At 52.3% G+C, this 24,613-nt stretch overlaps 1 long non-coding RNA gene across 2 annotated transcripts in view; it reads left to right on the forward strand.

Moving 5' to 3' along the window:
• The window catches only part of LOC119969479, a 33,024-nt gene extending 13,955 nt beyond the window's left edge, over positions 1-19,069 (forward strand). For both annotated transcript variants that reach the window (XR_005461376.1, XR_005461377.1), the window contains exon 3: positions 18,234-19,069. This is a non-coding gene — a long non-coding RNA (uncharacterized LOC119969479). The remainder of the gene's footprint in view (positions 1-18,233) is intronic.
• The last annotated feature ends 5,544 nt before the right edge of the window (positions 19,070-24,613 follow it).

The raw sequence follows: 24,613 nt of genomic DNA on the forward strand, positions 1-24,613 counted from the left end.
CTTCAGACAGGTTAGTCAGCACCTGCACCTACAACTGAAGAGTTTAAAAGAAAAAAAAGCAATTATCTTTAAATGTATTTCCTGCAGATTCTCCTTCTGCAGAAAGTTAGTTTCCAGTAGTACATCGCCCTCTTCTTTTTTTCCAGGCCTGCATCACCCATCCAAAACCAAGTGACTTCAACAAGTATCCCAGTCAGTAACTCATAGCTGGAATATTCCCTTATACAGGATTTAGCTCCAGTACATAATTCATGTGTGTCCTCACCTTTCAATTGGTCCATTGTCACAAAGCTGAATTGTATTTGCTCCATTCTGAACTCAGCTCTGGTGCGATAGTCTGGGTTTGGGAATTTTACCATCCCAGTCAGGGGGAAATACATCTGTTTAAGTACAGCTCATAAGAAGCACAGCGTCAATGAGGCCGGTCCGCTGGTAGTGGGTTATCGTTGATATTTGCTTACAAAGTCAGTTACAGATTTCCTTGATCACACAAAGTGACCAACTTCATGGTTAACGTTGTCAATCCGATGCATGTCTAATGTCTGTCATTGTCAATTAATCTTGAATTTCTGTTACAATACACGTCATCAGTGTTGGTTCAATTTCTGTGACAATTAATTTTGTTGATAATCTTGTTACTATTGTCAATCAGATCTATGTTTAAAGTTGTGCTGTGTGTGGATAAGGGGTTGGTGTATGTTTAAAATGGGGAGCTGCTCTCCGTTCACTTTCTGAGATCAGTCACTCTCTCAGTGAGACTGACTTTGCGATCCTTCCCTAACAGCCCAAAATCCAGACGTGTTTCCAAAAATTTCCTCATTCCCCCTTCAAACACCTCAGGATCAAATGTCTCGCACACTGAAATGAAATGAAATGAAAATCACTTATTGTCACGAGTAGGCTTCAATGAAGTTACTGTGAAAAGCCCCTAGTCGCCACATTCCGGCGCCTGTCCGGGGAGGCTGGTACGGGAATCGAACCATGTTGCTGGCCTGCTTTGGTCTGCTTTCAAAGCCAGCAATTTAGCCCTGTGCTAAATGATCAGTGCAGAGATTATTATTAAAAGTTATTTAGATCTACAAACAATAGCAAAACATAGAAAATATGTTTTCATTGACATTTTTTTACATTTCATAATACAGAAGTGACAACAATGAACGTTATGTTTTAAAAATTAACTGTGCGGAATCTCTTGTGAACGTGGCATGGGTGGCCATTTTGTAAAAATAGGCCGCCGGGCAAAAAGTTTGAAAAGCACTGTATTAGACAACTGAAAATGATTGTTTGTAGTGACGCACCTTATGCAAATCGCTGTGATGGCTTTTCGAGTATGGGAGGATTTATAATTTTTCTCCCAGGTGAGAAAGGGAAATGTTGCCTTTGGCATGGGAAACTAAAAGGATATGGGGCGGGATTCTCTGACCCTCCGCGCCGAAATGCACTTGGCACGCGGGCAGAGAATGGGATCTCAGACCTACGATTGGCTCCGACGTCGGTTCGCAATTCTCGCCACCAGCTGCGAGTGTGCGATCCACACGGCGCCGGTCGGGGTCGTTGAAAGAGGCTTCCGCACCGATTCTCTGCGATCGACCGGCCGAGTTCCACCGGTGTGGTTCCAACCTGGTTCCACCCAGCGGGAGCTCAGACTCGCAGCCGCGGTGGCTGTCCTGGTGGGGGGGGCCGCAACGACGGCAAGGCCTGCGATCAGGGGCTACCGATTGATGGGTGCATGCGATCCGGGGGGGGCTATCTTCTTCCGCGCCGGCCCGCTGTGTGACTTCGCCACGTTGCGTGGGGGCCAGCATGAAAACGGCCGCCGCGTGCATGAGCAGACCCACGGCCCGCCGCCGCGTGCATCCGGGACCCCGCGGCCGGAGGTGCAGGGCCCCGTATCGGCAGCAGGAGCTGCGAGTCACACGCCGGGGCTCTGCTATCCCTTTTGAAATCGGAGAATCACCCCGGACTTTTTGGAAAAAAGTCCGGAGTGATTCGCGCCGGTTTTCCGGCGGGCGTGGGGATACAGCCCCATTTTCGGAGAATCTCTGTCCTGAAGAGTGATAAAAAGTACATTGGCAGTGGAGACACTTGCCCTAGTGGAGGCAGTAGAGATGGCATTTTTTAATATCCAGGATTAAGTGGAACAGGGCATCCAGGAACAGTACCTATAGAGTGTCACATAGACGGTAGGCGGGATTCTCCGAAATCAGCGCAATGACCCGACGCTGGCGTCAAAAACGACGCTAAGTACTCCGGCGTCGGGCCGACCGGAAGTGGCAGAATCCTCCGCCTCAGAAGGGGCCAGCAACGGCGTGACGCCAAGTGCAACGGCGTGACCCGGAACGGGGTATCGCTCCTCAAACGACGCCACCGGCGGAAAGAAAGCAACGCTGGAACATGGCCGCCCGCCGCACAGCACCGAGGTTCCAGGAGCGGGACACCGAGGTGCTCCTGGACGCAGTGGAGTCGAGAAGGGAGGTCCTGCACCCCAGGCACGACCGCAAGGTCGCACCAAACTTCAGCCGGCGCCTGTGGAGGGAGGTGGCAGAGGCCGTTAGCGCCGTGGTCGTAACAGCGAGGACAGGCAGCCAGTGCCACAAGAAAGTCAATGACCTAGTCAAGCCAGCCAGGGTGAGTACCCCCCAACCCCCAGGATGGGCAGCACAGCCCTAGTACAAACCGACATGGCTGCACCCACCCATGCAGGATGGGCTGCGAACCTATGCCAACATACACACAACCGCTGGTCTGCAATGTCCGCCTAACACTGTTGACCTTTATCTCTGTCACCCCTCTTCCCCACCCCCTAGAGAAGTATGCCCATAACAACCGGGAGCGTAACAGGACCGTCCACCTGAATTGTGCCCCCTCACCGCTCATGACGAGAGGGCCCTGGATCTTGCAGGCGGACCTGAGGACCGGGAGGTTGCGGATGCAGAGATGGGGGGCCCAGCACCAAGTGAGACCCCCCACTGCCTGTCCCCCTCCCATGTTTCTACCTTCCCCCATCTCCCCCCTCCCAATCTTCCCCCCCATCTTCCCTCCCCCCATCTTTCCCTCCCCCCATCTTTCCCTCCCCCCATCTTCCCCACCCCCCCCATCTTCCCCACCCCCCCCATCTTCCCCACCCCCCAACTCCCCCGCCCCCATTGCGTGTCTAACCATGCATGCTGTATTGTGTATTGCTGGACAAAACGTCGACCCACCTGTCCCTGCAGATGCTGACCACCCCCAGGACGTGCCAGGGAGACCACACGCCAGGGACCAACCCGGACCACCAGGCATACACCGCCCTCATCTAGTGCCAGTGCGGCGTTGCCGTAGGGCCACATCCAGTGATGGGGAGGGCAGCCACACCAACAGGCCCCCGTCCCAGTTGACCCAGGACACTGACACACAGGACTCACCCACCCAGGACACTGACACACAGGACATACCCACCCAGGACACCGACACACAGGACACACCCACCCAGGACACCGACACAGGACACACCCACCCAGGACACCGACACACAACACACACCCACCCAGGAGACTGAGACGCATGACACACCCGCCCAGGACACCCAAAGACAGGGGACGGTCGGACAGGATATACCATCCCAGAGGACCACGGACTTCGGGTCCGATGAGGTCCTCGACATAATGCCACTGCTACCTCCTACACCCACCACCATCGCAGAGACACTAACCTCGGTTGGTCACTTTAGCGATGAGGCTTCTGGTACACTCACTACACAGCCGTTACGGTACTGCAGGTGGAGGTAGGAGCAGACGAGGGGCCTGATGGTCGGAGGGCAGACCAGCCCCAGCAACCAACTGCCGCCGAGACAGGTCCCGGGTTCCTGGATTTGCCCACCCATAGACCCGATGCAGTCACGGACCCAGGGACAAATGAACGGGATGACGGCTGGCTTGCAGCACCTGCAGACACAGTTGGAGAAGTCCACCCGCGTGCAGGAGCTGGGAGTGGTGCCAGTCATGCATGTCACCCAGGCCGAGACCGCACGGTTGGCGTCTGCGGTGGAGGCAATGGGTGCGACGGCGTCAGACATGGGTATAAGTATGCAAAGCCTGGGGCTTTCCGTGCAGGTGGCGTCCGTGGCCCAGGACATGGCTGCCCTCTCACAGGCAGCCATGAGCCAGTGCCAGCTGCAGATCGCAGAGGCGCTCAATGCCGCGGCCCAGTCTCGGCAGGCCATGGCCCAGTCTCAGCAGGCAGTGGCCCAGTCTCAGCAGGCCATCTCTGAGGGCATCGGCGTCATTGCACAGGTGCTGGCCGGCGTCGCCCAGGCACAGACAGGGAAGGCCAACTCCCTGAGCTCCATGGCTGCAAACCTGCAGACCCTTGTCGATACCAGGGCAGGCCTCCAGGACTGGCAGCGCCAGGTGCCAGGAGCAGGTGCTGGGGCCTGTTCCGGGTCCCACTGCAGGGGAGGTCCCTGAACACCTCGACACTTCGGACAACCCCCCCCCCCCCCCGGTGGGCAACGGGCAGAACAGGCTGGCAGCACGCCATCCCGCTCACCTAAGGCGCAGCTTGGCCCATCCAGGAAATGGCCGCAAAAGAAGACCCTAGTCACAGGGCAGGAATCCAGGAGTCCGCCTCCAGTTCTGCTGTACCGTCTGGGAAACCACCAAGACCTAGTCATAGGGCCCGTAAAGCCATAAAATTAGACACTGAGTAAGTTGGCACGGATGCAGGGCACAGATTAGTCATAGGGGCTAGGGCACATGTATGAATTGTTTGGAGTTAAAATCACTTTCACAACTACAGAAGCTGCTTCTGTGCTCTGCCGATGCTTGATGGGTGGGGTATGAGATGAGCGCCAGTTTGTGTGTGAGGGGTGACAGGACGTTGAGCTCAGGTGAGTGTGCCCCCCCTCCCTCCCCGGCAGACGATGGGTCTGTGCGCTGCAGTGTCCAGGCCGCATGCAGGGACCTCCCAGATGGAGGGTGTTACTGTGGCCATGAGTCAGACATTGTCTAACGATCTGGAGCCCAGAGCTCATCGCAGAGTGGTTTGTCATCATCCGCCATGGCATGCAATAGACCCGCTTCAACTGGCGACCGTGTGAGCCTTGCCCGTTGTGCCGCAGGTAGATGTGCAGTGGAGGGGTGGTGTGCATGAGGGTGATGCGGTGGTGGACGGGGTGTGGGTGGTGGGCGGGGTGTGGGTGGTGGGCGGGGTGTCGTACTGTGTTGTCCGCGCCCATGCTAAGTGAATCCCCCCTCCCTCAGTCTGTGAACCGTGCGGCTATCAACTGCTTCCATGCTCGCTGGCCCAGCCGGTATCGGTTGGCAGCCTCCCGTCCCTGACCAGCCCGTATGTCCCGTGCATTGCTGCTCCCTCCACATTCTCCTCATCTGGGGAGGCTTACCCTTCGTCATGTAGCTCCTCCCCCTTCTCTACCTCCAGCACATCGCCCCTCTGCTGGGCTATATTGTGCAGGATGCAGGAGACCACAATGATGCGGCCTACCCTATCCGACGGGTACTGGAGGGCCCCTCTACAGCGGTCCAGGCACCTGAAGTGCATCTTCAGCAGCCCAGAGCACCTCTCGACCACACCCCTGGTTACACAATGGGCATTCCGTATAGGCGTCATCAGCCAACACCACAGCGGGTAACCCTTGTCGCCCAGCAACCAGCCCCACAGCTGGTGAGGGGGGGGGGGGGGGGGGGTGTCCCTCGAACATGCTGGGGATGCACGATTGTGCCAATATGATGTTAAACGAACGGATGCTGTGGTGTGAAGAGACAAAAGTCCAGCTCCTTTTCACAAACACCTTTATTTCACTTTAACAGACTCTGCACTAAACTCAATCATCACATCACCAGATCCAGAGTCCACCTGAAGCCCCTTTACACATCAGTGTCAATCATTGAACACTTAACATAAATGAGACAATCATTGAACATTTAACATAAATGAGACAACTAATTGCAATGTCTTAACATTGCTAACCCATTACTTAACAGTCTCCCCTTCCTTGGAGAAAACAAACCAATTAGGTGAAAACAACATTTCAAGAAACTAAAATTTCAAGAAACTAAAACACACACCTGATTCCCCCCCCCCGCTTTTTTTTTAAGTAGAAGAAAAAAACCATTCACAGAAACAGGCGCCCTTCATTCACAATAGCTAAAAGTTTCTGTGAACTGGCCCCTTTTTTCGTGAAACAGTCTGACAGTTGATAGCTACTGTCAACCCATTTAATTTTAGTTATTTCCCCTCTGTCCAACATCTGCTTTAAACTTGCGATGTCTATCCGTAACCTCTTTTCATTGACACTTTTTGTAGAGTGCACATTTTTCCACAGGGATTTATTGTCAATGTGACAGTCAATAGGTATATTACCCAAATCCCCTAATCCCAAAATTTCTGTCAATATCTGACGTATATAAAAGGCCATATCCACCACCTCCACCAAGCTTAACGTCTCAGCAGCCAAAGTGCTTTTGACCACTCTCCCTATTTTCTTTGTTTCCCACACAAGAGGGCAACATTTACCATTGTTCCCCAAAAGGAAAATTATAAAACCTCCTGCGCTTGAAACTCCATCACATAAATTTGCATAGGACGCATCACTATAAACTATGAGTTTCAAATGCCTAGGATCACCTAAAACAGGGAACTTCAAAACACACTCCTGCATTTTTAGTTTGGCCAACACTTTATTTGCTCTTATTATGTCTTCCACTTTGGGATCATTCACCTTTGTACTCAACTCTAAAACATCAAAACTCACATCCGGTCTAGTCTGTCTTCCTAACCAGTTCAGTTGCCCAATTAAACTTCGCAGTTGCTCTTTTTCTATCTCCGAAACCATTTTGTCTTTTTGTGAAACCCGGTCACGACTAATTGCTATTGGGCTGATGCTTTCCAAGTAAGATTGCTGACGTAAAGTTGCCCCTAACTGAGTCCGTCCGATTTCCAAACCAATATATTTAAATGCACCTGAAGCCTGACTTCCAACCCTGAATTCTTTCCTCAAACCAGAGATTACAATGGCTTCAAAATCACTAGTCCCACCCCACAAAAAATCATCAACATGCATCATGAAGATGCCAGCAAGATTTCCTTTATAATGGCAGTAAAACATTGCAGGATCTGCTTTCAACTGGCAACAGCCTAACTTTAACAAGACTGACCTTACCGAAAAGTACCACACTCTAGATGTATCATTTAATCCATATACACATTTGATCAACTTCCACAGTACCCCTTCTGTGTTAGCTGCTTCTTTAGGAGGACGGAGAAAAATGTCTCTCTGGAGCTGATGCCCCTGCAAAAAAGCAGCTTTTATATCTATAGATTTGCATTCCCATGCCTTTGTGGCTAATAGAGCCAATAAGATCTTTAAAATAACCTTTCCTGCTGTAGGTTAATCTACCCTTAAGTCCTGATCATCTAAGTTTTCTTCAAATCCCCTTGCCACAAGCCTGGCCTTTGCCTTATAAGTTCCATCTGGAAGAACCTTTTCTGTACAAATCCATCTGTGGGATAGAGCTTTTTGTCCTCTATCCGGTACTTCCGTGTATACCCCAAATTCACTCCAACTATGCAGTTCTTGCTGTTTAGCATCTTTGATAACTTTTTCATCTAATTTATTTGAAGCCACCAAAATCTCACGTGCATGTGGGCTTCTACTTCTTTTAGTATTCGTAGTCTTACTCCTGTTCCGAGATCTTGATAAACTACGTCCCCTTTCCTGCCTGGTATCTCGTTCTGTACTGCTATTGCTTGATCTTTCTCTTCTGTAGCGGGATGTCCTTTCAATAGTTCTCGACCTTTTCCTGCGAACCTGTCACTATCCGATGTCTTATCTGAACTAGCACTGCGTTTCTGTGTCCTCCATTTTTGAACTTTGTTTTCCCAATCTATTGTCTTAACTTCCTCCCCTGAATGCCGTACATTCAACCAATGTTTATACTTTCCAGTGGCCTTCCCTGCTCTACTAATAACAGTTGCATCCTTCCATTGACTAGACCCTTCAGGCAAGTATGTCACTTTTGTACCAACCTTTGGCAGTTGCCCTTTCGGACAAATGGCCTGATCTAATTTATCAGAAATGTCGTGTTCCTCTACAGAAACCCTGTCTATATCAGTTAACTGGTCCTCATAGTTCTGTAACACATGCGTACCAGATGACTCTGGTTCCTCGTCATGTCTGTCTGCTCTGTCTAAATTTGAAAATTTGTAATCGGTACCCATTATCCTTGATGAATGTACCCTAACAGTTTGATTACTATATTGCAAAATAAATGTTTTGCCATCTATGCCTATGATCTTCCCTGGGCCTTTCCATTCATTAGAATTGTCTCTCTTATAGGATACCATGTCTCCTTGCTGAAAAACGGCATCCGATGGCCGTACATTATGTCTTAAAGCTCTGCGAATTCTTTCAGAGACTTCTGCTTCCAAAAAAGCTTTTCTACTGCTATGTAACGCGTTTAAATGTTCAGCAAAACCTGAGCTAATTGTAGTCCCTTCCCAAGCTGGAGGCTGGTCATCCAAAATGGAAGGAATTTTAGGATTTCTACCAAACACTAATTGGTAAGGACTATAGCCCCCAACCATCTGCAATGAATTATTTGCATGTACCGCCCATACTAAAGCTGAATTTAGCGTGCAGTTTGGTCGATCTCCCAAAATTTTCCGAAGCATGTCATCGATAACAGCATGATTTCTTTCGCAGACACCATTAGTAAACGGGCTTTCTGCAGCCGTGTTCATAACTCTGATATTCATGTTTCCACACATATCCCTAAACTCATCATTTGCAAATTCTCCCCCATTGTCCGTAAAGAATTTTGCTGGTGGACCCATTCCTGTCCCGATCCATTTTTCCACAATTTTATCCAAAATTACTCTCTTTTCTTTACTTCGTACAATCTTTGGTTGACTAAATCTGGTTGCTAAATCTACAAAATGCAAAATAAATATATTATTTGCTTTATCCCAGATCTTAAGGTCCATGGTCACAATGTCATTAAAATCCCTGGCCAAAGGTAGGGTTACTATCGGCCGTGCTGGTGTCCTTCTGTACTTCCTGCAAACTTCACAGCGATCACTAACCTGTTCTATCAGTTTAGTATAATCGTCATCCCTTACCCCTGCATCCTTTAATAAATTTTTCAGCCTCCGAGGAGACGGATGTACAAATTGCCTATGCAGTTTTACTACAATAAGCTTTTTACCAGCTAAAGTCGCAGTATCAACTGTCATTAACACATCCTTAACCACTCTACTCGAAACATTATTTGTCAATAATGGAATACAATAATGTCCTGACTGTGTAAATTGTAAGTCCACCGTCATTCCAAAAACTGTTGCCTTTTCCTGTTCCATATCCAGCTTCATGTGTGCTTTCTTCATCGACAGTCTGCTCAGAAGCAAAGGTATCTCACTTGATACAACATCCATGCTAATAAAATGATTCACTCCAGCAATATTGCAAGGGATCACCACTCTTTTCAGCGACTTCAGAGTATTATCATCCCCAAACCTGAAACTTGTGGAACTTTTAAATTCCTTAACCTTGTTACGATTTTCAGCATCCAATGAGTCCAGATAACATTTTAACCAGTCAATCCCACACACAGTAGATGTGCAGCCACTGTCCAATACAGCACAGTTAAAAGATTCTGCAACCAACACCCTCATTACCGGCGTAAAACAGCTTGTTAATAGGACAATGCCTTCTTTCTGGTCACTATCTTTTTCCTCTTCTGACTCTTCCGTGACATGTGTCACTTCAAATACTATATCATAACGAGTTGGACAGTTGAAAGCATAATGGTATTGAGAGTCACATCGAAAACATCGATTTATCATGCCCCGTGCATTTCTGGGGTTCATCCTCCGATTGTAGGTTCTAACTGGGTTTCTGTCTTCATAATTTCCTTGTCTCGGTCTCCTTTTATAGTCTTGAGCCTGTTCGTAGCCATACGATTTCGCCATCCTGTTAGTAGTGTATCTTTCATATGCTGCCTTATTGCAGGCTGACCTATTTGGATCATCAGAGCCATTGGAATTGAATGTTTCCCCCAAATTTTTTTTAAAGCTGTTGTCATCTGTTCGAATAAGATATCGTTATCCGTAAACTGAACTCCTGTGAAAACCAAGAGCCTATCCATGTTGCTCACTCTAGCACAGTCAAGTAATTTAAAGGCCAACACAGACTGTGGAAATTCAAGCCTGTGTTTCTGCAGCCTTTTATAAAGTCTGCCAAATTCCATTATATAGTCTTCCATAGATAAATCCTCCATTTTCCGGAACTTATCAAAATCCGACCATGCTTCATACGCACTTAACAAGTCATCTTTCTTATAAATCTTATCCATATAAAGTAATAACGTCGCCAGACCTTCTTCTGAGACTAACTCTTCCAACTCCAGCTCAGAAATCTCTTTGTTTTGGATTTTACTGCCATACGGTAAAGAAAGAGCCAATGCCATACCTTGTTTTCTCTTTCCTAAAGCAATCACCTTAGTCCACATAACTACCACACTTCTCCATTGGTCGTATGATTCCCTTTCAGAGAATAAGGGAGGATAATCATATCCGGCCGTCTTCGTCCTGGGTTCAGCCATATATCCCCTTTTTTTTTTCAGTCCTTGGTTTGATCTGGAAAAATTGTGGGCGCAATTCTCCGCTGCCCATGACGGGTTGGAGAATAGCGGGAGGGCGTCCCCGACATTTTTCACGCCCTCCTGCTATTTCCCCCCCCCACGGCCGCCCCACAACACGAATCGCTGCTCGCCGTTTTCTACGGCGAACAGCGATTCTCCCCAGGCCGATGGGCCGAGTTCCCAGGCCTTTACGGCCGTTTTTACGGCAGCAAACACACCTGCTTGCTGCCGTCGTACAAACGGCCGCAACATGCCCGCTCTGGGCATCCAGGGCCCCGTTTGTCACGGCAGTGCCACGGCCGTGCCAAGGGGGCAAGGGCCCGCGATCGGTGCCCACTGATCGCGGGCAGTGCGTCCGTAATGGACGCACACTTTCTCCCTCCGCCGCCCCGCAGGATCAGTCCGCGGGGCGGCCGAGGGAGATGACGGCCCCGCGCATGCGCGGGTTGGAGCTGTCCAACCCGCACATGCGCGGCTGACGTCATCGTGCGCGTCAGCTGGCATGACGCTTGGCGCGCGGACTTAGCGACGGTCGCTAAGCCGCGATGCCGTGCTTCAAGGGGCCCCGCTGCTAGCCCTGCCCGGGGGGGAGAATCGGGTCCCGGGAGGGGGCGCGGAGGCTGCCGTGAAACACGGCCAGTTTCACGGCAGCCTTTACGATTCGCCGCATTTGCGGAGAATCGCGCCCTGTATCTTTCAACCCTTCACATTTACACAGCAACCGTCCTCTGCTACCATTTGTTAAATGAATGGATGCTGTGGTGTGAAGAGACAAAAGTCCAGCTCCTTTTCACAAACACCTTTATTTCACTTTAACAGACTCTACAGTAAACTCAATCATCACATCACCAGATCCAGAGTCCACTTGAAGCCCCTTTACATATCAGTGTCAATCATTGAACACTTAACATATAGCAATGAGACAATTAATTGCAATGTCTCTTAACCCATTACTTAACATATGAACGAGTCATGCATACTGCCCGGGTACCGGGCGCAGACATGCAGCACATGTGTGTTATCCTCCCTGTGTGTGCGTGGGTTTCCGCCGGGTGCTCCGGTTTCCTCCCACAGTCCAAAGATGTGCAGATTAGGTGGATTGGCCATGATAAATTGCCCTTAGTGTCCAAAATTGCCCTTAGTGTTGGGTGAAGTTGCTGGGTTATGGGGATAGGGTGGAGGTGTTGACCTTGGGTAGGGTGCTCTTTCCAAGAGCCGGTGCAGACTCGATGGGCCGAATGACCTCCTTCTGCACTGTAAATTCTAGGACCTTCATGCGGTGGTCACAGACCACCTGTATGTTCATGGAGTAGAACCCCTTCCTCTTCATGAACATGGCCCTGTTATCCGCTGATGGCCGCATGGCGACATGCACCCCACTGATCGCCCGCTGGACCATGGGTATCCTGGCGACGGCAACGAAGCCTGCTGCCCGGGCATCCTGGTTGGTGTGGTCCACAGGGAACCTGATGTAGCGGGCCACGATATGATACAGGGCGTCAGTCACTGCCAGGATGCATCTGTGCACCGACGCTTGGAAGATGCCAGACAGGTCCCCACTCGGCGACTGGAATGATCCCGTCGCATAGAAGCTCAAGACCCTCAGGGTTACCTTGATGTCCACAGGGAGAGGGTGTCCTCCACCAGACCCACGCGGTGCCAGGTGTGCCATCAGGTGGCAGATATGGGCGACAGTTTCCCGGTTCATCCCGATCCCCTCCCCGACACCCCCGATCCCCTCCCCGACACCCCCCTGCCCGGCATTTCCCTCCCCAACACAGCCGATCCCAACCCCGGCACACCCCTCCCTGATCCCCTCCCCGACACCCCCCTCCCCAATCCCCTCCCCGACACCCCCGATCCCCTCCCCGACACGCCCCTCCCCGCCACGCCCCTCCCTGGCATTCCCTTCCCCAACACCCCCGATCCCCTCCCTGGCACCCCCCTCCCCGATCCTCTTCCCGACACCCCCTCCCCGACACCCCCCTCCCCGACACCCCCCTCCCCGACACCGCCGATCCCCTCCCCGACACCCCCCTCCCGGCATTCCCCTCCCCAACATCGCCGATCCCCTCCCCGGCACCCTCCTCCCTGATCCCCTCCCCGACACCCCCTCCCCGACATCCCCAATCACCTCCCCGGCATTCCCCTCCCCAACACCCCGATCCCCTCCCCAACACCCCCAATCGCCTCCCCAACACCCCCCTCCCCAACACCCCCGATCTGCTCCACGACACCCCCCTCCCCGGCACTCCCCTCCCTGACACCTCCCTCCCCAACACCCCCCTCCGCAGCACCCCCTAATCTCCTCCCCAACACCACCGATCCCCTCCCCGACACCCTCCACCCCAACACCCCCGATCTGCTCCACGACACCCCCCTCCCCGGCACTCCCCTCCCTGACACCTCCCTCCCCAACACCCCTCTCCGCAGCACCACCCGATCCCCACCCCGACACCCCCGATCCCCTCCTCGACATCCCCGATCCTCTCCCCGACATCCCCGATCCCATCCCCAACACCTCCCTCCCCAACACACCCCCTCCGCAGCACCCCCCGATCCCCTCCCCGACACCCCCGATCCCCTCCCCGACATCCCCGATCCCCTCCCCAACACCCCCCTCCCCGACATCCTCCTCCCCGACATCCCCGATCCCCTATCCCGACACCCCCCACCCCGACATCCCCGATCCCCTCCCCAACATCCACGATCCCCTCCCCGACATCCCCAATCCCGTCCCGAACACCCCCGATCCCCTCCCCGACATACCAGATCCCCTCCCCAACACCCCCGAACCCCTCCCTGACACCAGCGATCCCCTCCCTGATAACCCCCTCCCTGGCACTGCCCGATACCCTCCCCGACACACCCAATCCCCTCCCCGACACCCCCCCCCGGCACTCCCGATCCCCTCCCCGACACCACCCTCCTGGCATTCCCCTCCCCAACACCGCCGATCCCCTCCCCGGCATCCCCCTCCCCGACACCTCCCTCCCCAACACCCCCGATCCCCTCCCCGACAGCCCCCTCCCCAACACCCCCGATCTGCTCCACGACACCCCCCTCCCCGGCACTCCGCTCCCTGACACCTCCCTCCTCAACACCACCCCTCCGCAGCACCCCCCGATCCCCTCCCCGACATCCCCGATCCCCTCCCCGACACCCCCCTCCCCGACATCCCCGATCCCCTCCTCGACATCCCCGATCCCCTCCCCGACACCCCCCTCCCCGACATCCCCGATCCCCTCCCCAACACCCCCGATCCCTTCCCCGACATCCCCGATCCCCTCCCCGACACCCCCCTCCCCGACATCCCCGATCCCCTCCCGAACACCCCCGATCCCCTCCCCGACACCCCCGATCCCCTCCCTGATACCCCCCTCCCTGGCACTGCCCAATACCCTCCCCGACACCCCCAATCCCCTCCCCGACACCCACAATCCACTCCCCGACACCCCCCCCCCCCCGACACCAGGGATCTCCTCCCCGACACACCCAATCCCCTCCCCGACACCCACAATCCACTCCCCGACACCCCCCTCCCCAACACCAGGGATCTCCTCCCCGACACACCCAATCCCCTCCCCGACACCTCCCACCCCGGCACCCCCAATCCCCTCCCCGACACCCCCTCCCCGACACCAGGGATCTCCTCCCCGACACCCCCAATCCACTCCCCGACACCCACAATCCACTCCCCGACACCCCCCTCCCCAACACCAGGGATCTCCTCCCCGACACACCCAATCCCCTCCCCGACACCCACAATCCACTCCCCGACACCCCCCTCCCCAACACCAGGGATCTCCTCCCCGACACACCCAATCCCCTCCCCGACACCTCCCACCCTGGCACCCCCAATCTCCTCCCCAACACCCCCGATCCTCTCCCCGACACCCCCCTCCCCAACACCCCCGATCCGCTCCATGACACCCCCCTCCCCGCACTCCCCTCCCCGACATCCCGATCTCCTCCCCGACACCCCCCTCCCCAACACCCCCGATCCCCTCCCCAACACCCACCTCCCCGGCACTCCCCTCCCCGACATCCCCGATCCCCTCCCCGACACACCCCTCCCCGACATCCCCGATCCCCTCCCCGACACCCCCGATCTCCTCTGCGGCACCCCCGATCCCCTCCCCAACATCCCCGATCCCCTCCCCGACATACCCAATCCCCTCCGCAACATCCCCGATCCCCCTCCCCGACATCCCCGATCCTGTCCCCAACACCCCCGATCCCCTCCCCGACATACCCGATCCCCTCCCCAACACCCCCGATCCCCTCCCCGACATACCCGATCCCCTCCCCAACACCCCCGATCCCCTCCCCGACATACCCGATCCCCTCCCCAACACCCCCCGATCCCCTCCCCGACATACCCGATCCCCTCCCCAACACCCCGGATCTCCTCCCCGACATACCAGATCCCCTCCCCAAAACCCCCAATCCCCTCCCTGACACCAGCGATCCCCTCCCTGATACCCCCCTCCCTGGCACTGCCCGATACCCTCCCCGACACCCCCAATCCCCTCCCCAACACCCACAATCCACTCCCCGACACCCCCCTCCCCGACACCAGCGATCCCCTCCCCGACACACCCAATCCCCTCCCCGACATACCCGATCCCCTCCGCAACATCCCCGATCCCCCTCCCCGACATCCCCGATCCCGTCCCCAACACCCCCGATCCCCTCCCCGACATACCCGATCCCCTCCCAACACCCTCGATCCCCTCCCCGACATACCAGATCCCCTCCCCGACATACCAGATCCCCTCCCCAACACCCCCAATCCCCTCCCCGACACCCCCAATCCCCTCCCCAACACCCCCCTCCCCAACACCAGGGATCCCCTCCCCGACACAGGCAATCCCCTCCCCGACACCCACAATCCCCTCCCCAACACCCACAATCCACTCCACGGCACCCCCTCCCCGACACCAGCGATCCCCTCCCCGACACCCCAATCCCCTCCCCGACACCTCCCTCCCCGGCACCCCCAATCCCCTCCCCGACACTCCCCCCCGGCACTCCCGATCCCCTCCCCGACAAATCCCTCCCTGGCACCCCCAATCCCCTCCCCGACACCCCCCTCCCGGCATTCCCCTCCCCAACACCCCCAATCTCCTCCCCAACACCCCGATCCTCTCCCCGACATCCCCCTCCCCAACACCCCCGATCCGCTCCATGACACCCCCCTCCCCGCACTCCCCTCCCCGACATCCCCGATCCCCTCCCCGACACCCCCCTCCCCAACACCCCCGATCCCCTCCCCAACACCCCCCTCCCCGGCACTCCCCTCCCCGACATCCCCGATCCCCTCCCCGACACACCCCCTCCCCGACATCCCCGATCCCCTCCCCGACACCCCCGATCTCCTCTGCGCACCCCGATCCCCTCCCCAACATCCCGATCCCCTCCCCGACATACCCAATCCCCTCCGCAACATCCCCGATCCCCCTCCCCGACATCCCCGATCCCCACCCGATCCCCTCCCCGACACCCCCCTCCCCGGCACTCCTGATCCCCTCCCCGACATGCCCCTCCCCGACACTCCCGATCCTCAACTTGACACCACCGGGCCCCTCCCCGGCAATCCCTCCCCAACACCCCTCCCCGGCAATCCCCTCTCCGGCACTCCCGATCTCCTCCCGGCACCCCCAATCCCCTCCCCGACACCTCCCACCCCGGCACTCCCGATCCCCTCCCCGACACCTCCAATCCCCTCCCCGACACCTCCCTCCCCGGCACCCCCAATCCCCTCCCCAACACCCCCCTCCCCAACACCGTCGATCCCCTCCCCGACACCCCCCTCCCCGACACCTCCCTCCCCGGCACTCCTGATGCCCTCCCCGACATCCCCCTCCCCGGCACTCCTGATCCCCTCTCCGGCACTCCTGATCCCCTCCCCGACATGCCCCTCCCCGACACCTCCCTCCCCGGCACCCCCAATCCCCTCCCCGACACCCCCCTCCCTGGCACTCCTGATCCCCTCCCCGGCACTCCTGGTCCCCTCCCCGACACCCCCCTCCCTGGCACTCCTGATCCCCTCCCCGACACCACCGATCCCCTCCCTGACACCCCCCTCCCCGGCACTCCTGATCCCCTCCCCGACACCACCGATCCCCTCCCTGACACCCCCCTCCCCGGCACTCCTGATCTCCTCCCCGGCACTCCTGATCCCCTCCCTGACATGCCCCTCCCCGACACCCCCGATCCCCTCCCTGACACCACCGGGCCCCTCCCCGGCAATCCGTCCCCAACACCCCTCCCCGGCAATCCCCTCTCCGGCACTCCCGATCTCCTCCCGACACCCCCGATCCCCTCCCCGCCACTCCCCTCCCCGGCAATCTCCTCCCCGACACCCCTCCCTGGCAATCCCCTCCCCGGCACTCCCGATACCCTCCCCAATACCCCCAATCCCATCCCTGACACCCCCCTCCCCAGCAATCCCCTCCCCGACACTCCCCTCCTCAGCAATCCCCTCCCCGATCCCCTCCCCGGCACTCCCGATCCCCTCCACGACACTCCCCTCCCCTGCACTCCCGATCCCCTCCCCGGCACTCCCCTCCCCGGCACTCCCGATCCCCTCCCAGCACTCCCCTCCCCTCCCCGGCACTCCCCTCCACAGCACTCTCCTCCCGGCACACCCGATCCCCTCCCTGGCACCCCCGATCCCCTCCTCAGCACCCCCGGTTCCCTCCCACCCCCACCCCCACCCCCACACCGACCCCACCACGCACCCTGTGGGGCATCCGACACCCGCAACCCCCGCCCCCCAGGTACGGCCGTGTCTTCTCTTATGTGATGGCCTCCCCACGCCGACCTGTACCTCCTCGCTCGCCGGCGTCAGCCAGCATGACTGGTTGACACCGTTTAAAACATACTTTGATTTACACCGCTGTCGGCGGTACTTCGGCCCGTCCGGGCCGGAGATTTACAGCAGGCCCGGGGACCATCACGTCGCGCCGATTCTTGCCAGTTTTGTGAGGCACACAGCGCAATTCCCGTCAGCGGGCTTTATCGCGGGCCGGAGAATACAGCAGCCGGCGGCGGAGCGGCGAGGCAGGATTCGCGATGCCCCACGGGGATTCTCTGACCCGGTGGGTGGTCGGCGAATAGGACCCTTTGGGTGAATGTGCAGTCACAAAATGCATCAATGAAAAGAGACTGCAGATTGACATAGCAAACATAAAACAGATGCTAGAAAACAGGGAGATTGACGAGGTCAAGTGGGTTGATGGCAGTCACCAATTTGGTTGAACAAAAGAGGGCTCGCTCAAAGAAATTAAGGAGATTCTTAGAGGGGAGGCTTTTCCAACCAGGAAAAGATATGTGAGAAAAAAATTAAGAAATGGGAATAAGGTGCATTGAAGGCAGGAAATAAAATATATATTTTTGGAGTTTTATATTGTAATCTATGATGAACTCTTCTTTCCTTTAAAAAGGGGGAATCTGTTAGAAAATAGTTAAGTTCCCTGAGTTGGAATTTGTGTTTTAATTGTTTTCTTGTTTCATAGTTTTTACTGAGCACCATGTAAATAAAGGGCATACAATACAGGTGACACTGGCTGAATTCTCTCTCTTTTACAGGACCTCGCTCTAGCAGATAATTCCTGTGTATCCTGTGGGGATCTCCCAACCTTTCAATTGGTCCATTGACACAAAGCTGATTTATGTTTGCCTCATTCTGAACTTGGCTCTGGGGCGACGGGTGTGTGTTTGGGAACTCCATCCATCCCAGTCAGGGAAGAAATACAAATGTTTAATTACAGCTCTTATGAAGCAGGGACTCAATGATCACACAAAGAGACTGACTTCAGGGTTAACGTTCTGAAACAGATGCATGTTTAATGTCTGCCACTGTTACAATCGTCAATTAATCTTGAATTTCTGTTACCATTAACATTGTCAGTATTGGTTCAATTTATGCGACTGTTAATCTTGTTGATGTCTGTTGAGTTTCAGTTACTATTAACCTTGTCAATCAGATCTATATTAAAGGATGTGCTGTGTGTGCATAAGGGGTTTGATGTATATTTAAAATGGGGAGCCACTCCCCTTGCTTTCTGAGATCAGTCGCTCTCTGAGTGACACTGAATTTGCGATCAATGGTGACTCTCCTTCCTTCTCCACCAGCCCAAAATCAAGGCGTGTTTACAAGAATTTCTTCAGGAGTCTGTGATCAAAAGTCTCGCACACTCATCTGTGCAGAGATTTTTATTACAAGTTAATTAGATATCCATAACAACAGAAAATAGAGAACATATTTTCATATACAATTTTTTACACGTAATAATACAGAATTGGCAACAATGAACGTGATGTTTTAAAAAGTAACTATGGAGAATCTATTGTGAACTTGGCGTGGGTCGTGAGAGGTGGCCATTTTGTAAAAATGGGTCACCAAAATAAAAGTTTGAAAAACACTGGTGTGCATTATTGGTCACCTTATTTAAGAAAATATGTAAATGCAGTTCAGAGAAGGTTTATTGGACTAATATCTGAAATGGCTAGGTTGTCTGATGAGGAAAGGTTGGACAGGTTCGGCTTGTTTATCAGATTGAGACCTTTAAGATCCTGAGGGGTCTTGATAAAATGCATGGAGAGGATATTTCCTCTTGTGGGAGAATATAGAGCAAGGGATCATGGTTTAAATATGAAGGATCACCCATTTTAAATAGAGATAAGGAGAATTTTCTTCTCCCAGAGGATTGTGAGTCTTCGGAACTCTCTTCCTCAAAAGGCAGTGGAAAACCCTTTGAATATTTTTAAGACAGTGTGAGAAAGATTCTTGATTAACAAGGGGGTGGAAGATTATTGGTGATAGGCAGAAATGTGGCGTTGAGCTTATAGTTATAAAAGATAAATTATTTTATTACCAACATCTATCAAAACAGGTTACAACACATAAACACCCCGGGAAACAAACTTCCCAACAATCAACTGTGCAGTCTGTACAAATTTTGTCTCCTTTATCACCCTCTCTCTGTGACGAACAGCTCCTCAAACACAGTCACACACATCCCCCACCTTTTCTCATAGAGGTTATAGTTAGAATAACCATGATCTCATTGAATAACGGAGCAGGCTTGATGGGCCGAGTGGCCAACTCCTGCTTCCGATTCATATGCTTGTAAGTGACTGATACCATTGTATCATAAGAACATAATAACATAAGAACTAGGAGCAGGAGTAGGCCATCTGGCCCCTCGAGCCTGCTCCGCCATTCAATTAGATCATAGCTGATCTTGTGTGGACTCAGCTCCACTTTCCGGCCCGAACACCATAACCCTTAATCCCTTTATTCTTCAAAAAACTATCTATCTTTACCTTAAAAACATGTAATGAAGGAGCCTCAACTGCTTCACTGGGCAAGGAATTCCATAGATTCACAACCCTTTGGGTGAAGAAGTTCCTCCTAAACTCAGTCTTAAATCTACTTCCCCTTATTTTGAGGCTATGTCCCCTAGTTCTGCTGTCACCCGCCAGTGGAAACAACCTGCCCGCATCTATCCTATCTATTCCCTTCATAATTTTAAATGTTTCTATAAGATCCCCCCTCATCCTTCTAAATTCCAACGAGTACAGTCCCAGTCTACTCAACCTCTCCTCATAATCCAACCCCTTCAGCTCTGTGATTAACCTAGTGAATCTCCTCTGCACACCCTCCAGCGCCAGTACGTCCTTTCTCAAGTAAGGAGACCAAAACTGAACACAATACTCCAGGTGTGGCCGCACTAACACCTTATACAATTGCAACATAACCTCCCTAGTCTTAAACTCCATCCCTCTAGCAATGAAGGACAAAATTCCATTTGCCTTCTTAATCACCTGTTGCACTTGTAAACCAACCTTCTGTGACTCATGCACTAGCACACCCAAGTCTCTCTGAACAGCGGCATGCTTTAATATTTTATCGTTTAAATAATAATCCCGTTTGCTGTTATTCCTACCAAAATGGATAACCTCACATTTGTCAACATTGTATTCCATCTGCCAGACCCTAGCCCATTCACTTAACCTATCCAAATCCCTCTGCAGACTTCCAGTATCCTCTGCACTTTTCACTTTACCACTCATCTTAGTGTCATCTGCAAACTTGGACACATTGCCCTTGGTCCCCAACTCCAAATCATCAATGTAAATTGTGAACAATTGTGGGCCCAACACGGATCCCTGAGGGACACCACTAGCTACTGATTGCCAACCAGAGAAACACCCATTTATCCCAACTCTTTGCTTTCTATTAATTAACCAATCCTCTATCCATGCTACTACTTTACCCTTAATGCCATGCATCTTTATCTTATGCAGCAACCTTTTGTGTGGCACCTTGTCAAAGGCTTTCTGGAAATCCAGATATACCACATCCATCGGCTCCCCGTTATCTACTGCACTGGTAATGTCCTCAGAAAATTCCACTAAATTAGTTAGGCATGACCTGCCCTTTACGAACCCATGCTGTGTCTGCCCAATGGGACAATTTCTATCCAGATGCCTCGCAATTTCTTCCTTGATGATAGATTCCAGCATCTTCCCTACTACCGAAGTTAAGCTCACTGGCCTATAATTTCCTGCTTTCTGCCTACCTCCTTTTTTAAACAGTGGCGTCACGTTTGCTAATTTCCAATCCACCGGGACCACCCCAGAGTCTAGTGAATTTCGGTAAATTATCACTAGTGCATCTGCAATTTCCCTAGCCATCTCTTTTAGCACTCTGGGATGCATTCCATCAGGGCCAGGAGACTTGTCTACCTTTAGCCCCATTAGCTTGCCCATCACTCCCTCCTTAGTGATAACAATCCTCTCAAGGTCCTCACCTGTCATAGCCTCATTTCTATCAGTCGCTGGCATGTTATTTGTGTCTTCCACTGTGAAGACCGACCCAAAAAACCTGTTCAGTTCCTCAGCCATTTCCTCATTTCCCATTATTAAAACTCCCTTCTCATCCTCTAAAGGACCAATATTTACCTTAGCCACTCTTTTTTGTCTTATATACTCTTCTTTATAGCTTTTTTAGTAGCTTTCTGTTGCACCCTAAAGATTTCCCAGTCCTCTAATCTCCCAGCAATCTTTGCCACTTTATATGCTTTTTCCTTCAATTTGATACTCTCCCTTATTTCCTTAGATATCCACGGTCGATTTTCCCTCTTTCTTCCGTCCTTCCTTTTTGTTGGTATAAACCTTTGCTGAGCACTGTGAAAAATCGCTTGGAAGGTTCTCCACTGTTCCTCAACTGTTCCACCATAAAGTCTTAGCTCCCAGTCTACCTTAGCTAGTTCTTCTCTCATCCCCTTGTAATCTCCTTTGTTTAAACACAAAACACTAGTATTTGATTTTACTTTCTCACCCTCCATCTGTATTTTAAATTCCACCATATTGTGATCGCTCCTTCCGAGAGGATCCCTAACTATTAGATCATGAATCAATCCTGTCTCATTACACAGGACAAGATCTAGGACCGCTTGTTCCCTCGTAGGTTCCATTACATACTGTTCTAGGAAACTATCGCGGATACATTCTATAAACTCCTCCTCAAGGTTGCCTTGACCGAGAAGGAGAAGGAAAAATTGACTTGCTCTATCTTTCAGGTGAAAAGTTAAATTATGGCCTGTCTCCCTTTCAGGTGGAAGTGAAAGAATCCACAACAGTATTTGACGAAGAGCAGGGGCATTTTTCCTCATGCCTTGTCCAATATTAATTGTTTATCCCACACCTAAAACAAACTTTTGGCTATTAAAGTAAGTTAAATCGCCATAGTCCCAGATGGCATTAGGCTGCTTTCCCCTTTGAGGGGGGAGAGCTGAATGGTAGTGATTTAACCTGATAATCATCATACCTCAGGTGAGGGGCAAGGCTGAGAAGGTGGAGCCTTCATGAATAACCTCAACCTCAACTGGTACAAATTATCTGGCTATTATTACATTGTTGTTTGTGGAATCTTGCTGTGTGTGTGTAAATTAGATGTCGTATTTCTTACATTATACGTGTAACTGCACTTCAAAAGTAGTTTGTTGTCTCTAACGTTAGCTGGGTGTCCTGAAATTGCACTATAAAAATGTAAGTCCTTCTTTATCCATAGCTTCTGTTGGCAGTATCGATGATTATTATGCAGATATTCACAGTCCTAACACCTGAAATGATTTGATAGGAATTAATTGTTTGGTCATGGAAACCAGTATGTACCTAGATTGGATATTTAATTAACTTTGTTTCTTGATGTAGAGACCCTCAAATTTGCTTTGAACATATTCTGCCATCAAGTGGCTGTTGTATAATTCTCACTTCTGTAGACAAAAATAAAGTTAATTTGGTAAGCTTGACATTAAATCCACTGTACTCTCTCACAGGTACAGTTTATTATCATGCCAATGCACTGCAAAGTAGAGGAGTTAGATGGAGTAATTGTTTCTGGGATATACAAGTTCTGGTTGGATTAAGGGGAGACAATGAAAACAAAAGCAGTATCAATAGAAGCAAAACGGTCACAAGGGAGCAAAATGGTCAAATAGATCATTAAAGCTCTCTATGAATAAAGAATGGGAATTTTTTAAATAAAAGATTCTGTACTCTGCAGTAAGTTGTAGTTTTTTTTTCAAGACGCAGGCAGAATCTGGGGTGGGATTCTCTCAGCCCACGCCGGGCCGGACGCGAATCGTGCGACGATGCCCCGACGGTGTTTCTCCGCCCGGGATGGGCCGAGTGGGCGCAAAAGAAATCCGAGCCCCGCCAGCGCCATCCACGTGTGGTGTTACCCAGCGGGACCTCGGCGTGCATCCTTTCAGGGGTGGCCTGGTGGGGGGGGAGGTGGGGTCCGACCCCAGGGGGGCCTTCGCTGTGGCCTGGGCTACTGATCGGCGGGCCGGCCTTTCGGGCGGGGGACCTCTTTTGCTCAGCGCCGGACCCTGTAGCCCTATGCCATGTTGCGTCAGGGCCGGCGCAGAGAAGGAAGTCACCGCGCATTCACACCGGTCGCAGCGTGCATGTGCAGACCCGCGGCACCCATTTGAGGCCGGTATCGGCAGCTGGAGCGGCTTGGGTCACTCCAGTGCCGTGTTGGCCTCCTGTATGGCTCGGAATAGCTGATCCTGGGGGCCTGTTGACGCTGTCGTAAAACGCAACGGCATTTACAACGGCATCAACACTTAGCCTCAGGATCAGAGAATCCCGCCCCGATGTCTTGTTTCTCCTGATCACTCATAAAATCATTCTAGCAGAAAAGACAGAAGATAATTTCCTGCATTATTCTACGGCAAAACGCTGTCCACATTTATTTTGTCAAAATGACAATGAATGTTTGAGGGGTGGTGCTGGTTTCTAATTTATGTACTCCCAGAACTGATGCCCATTGCAGGATCTTCTTCGGAATGAACTGAGTTTTGAAGAACAGTGTGAGCAGGCAGTGCATTCTCTTGGCAGTGCATGTGTCATGTGAGAGTACCTTTAAGAAATGGGTGTTTATAAATGGCTGTGTATATAAATATCTGTAGTGAGAGTACCTTTAAGAAATGGGTGTTTACTACTGCAGTGATGTCAGAGAGTGGGTGGAGCTGGGCTGTTTGCTGCAGGGTGTGTTTTAATTTCGTTTTCAGCGTTGGAGCTGAATCCAGACAGAGCAGGTGTACTATTGAACTCTCTTCCATGAAAATACTATCTCTTGATCATTTGGTGAATTCAGAATTATAACTGTTCTCAGTCGTGAGGAATACATGGATTCATTTACTTTAACATATTCTTCTTCATCCTTTCTTGTTTTTTCAGCATCAATTAACAAATTCATCTCTCCTTCCAAACAAAAATGCAGGGGACAGACTTTATCATCGCACCAACATTCCACAATAAATATATCACAAAGTCTCTTTCTTCTTTTCTACTATTTACTACCCTTCCATTTGCATCCTTTCTGCATATTTTATTATATCTGTTGTTCCTTTGTTAATTTTATTGTTTCCTGGTGTCCCTTTTCAATT

This window comes from Scyliorhinus canicula, chromosome 7 (genome assembly GCF_902713615.1).
Source record: "Scyliorhinus canicula chromosome 7, sScyCan1.1, whole genome shotgun sequence".
Classification (NCBI taxonomy): domain Eukaryota; kingdom Metazoa; phylum Chordata; class Chondrichthyes; order Carcharhiniformes; family Scyliorhinidae; genus Scyliorhinus; species Scyliorhinus canicula.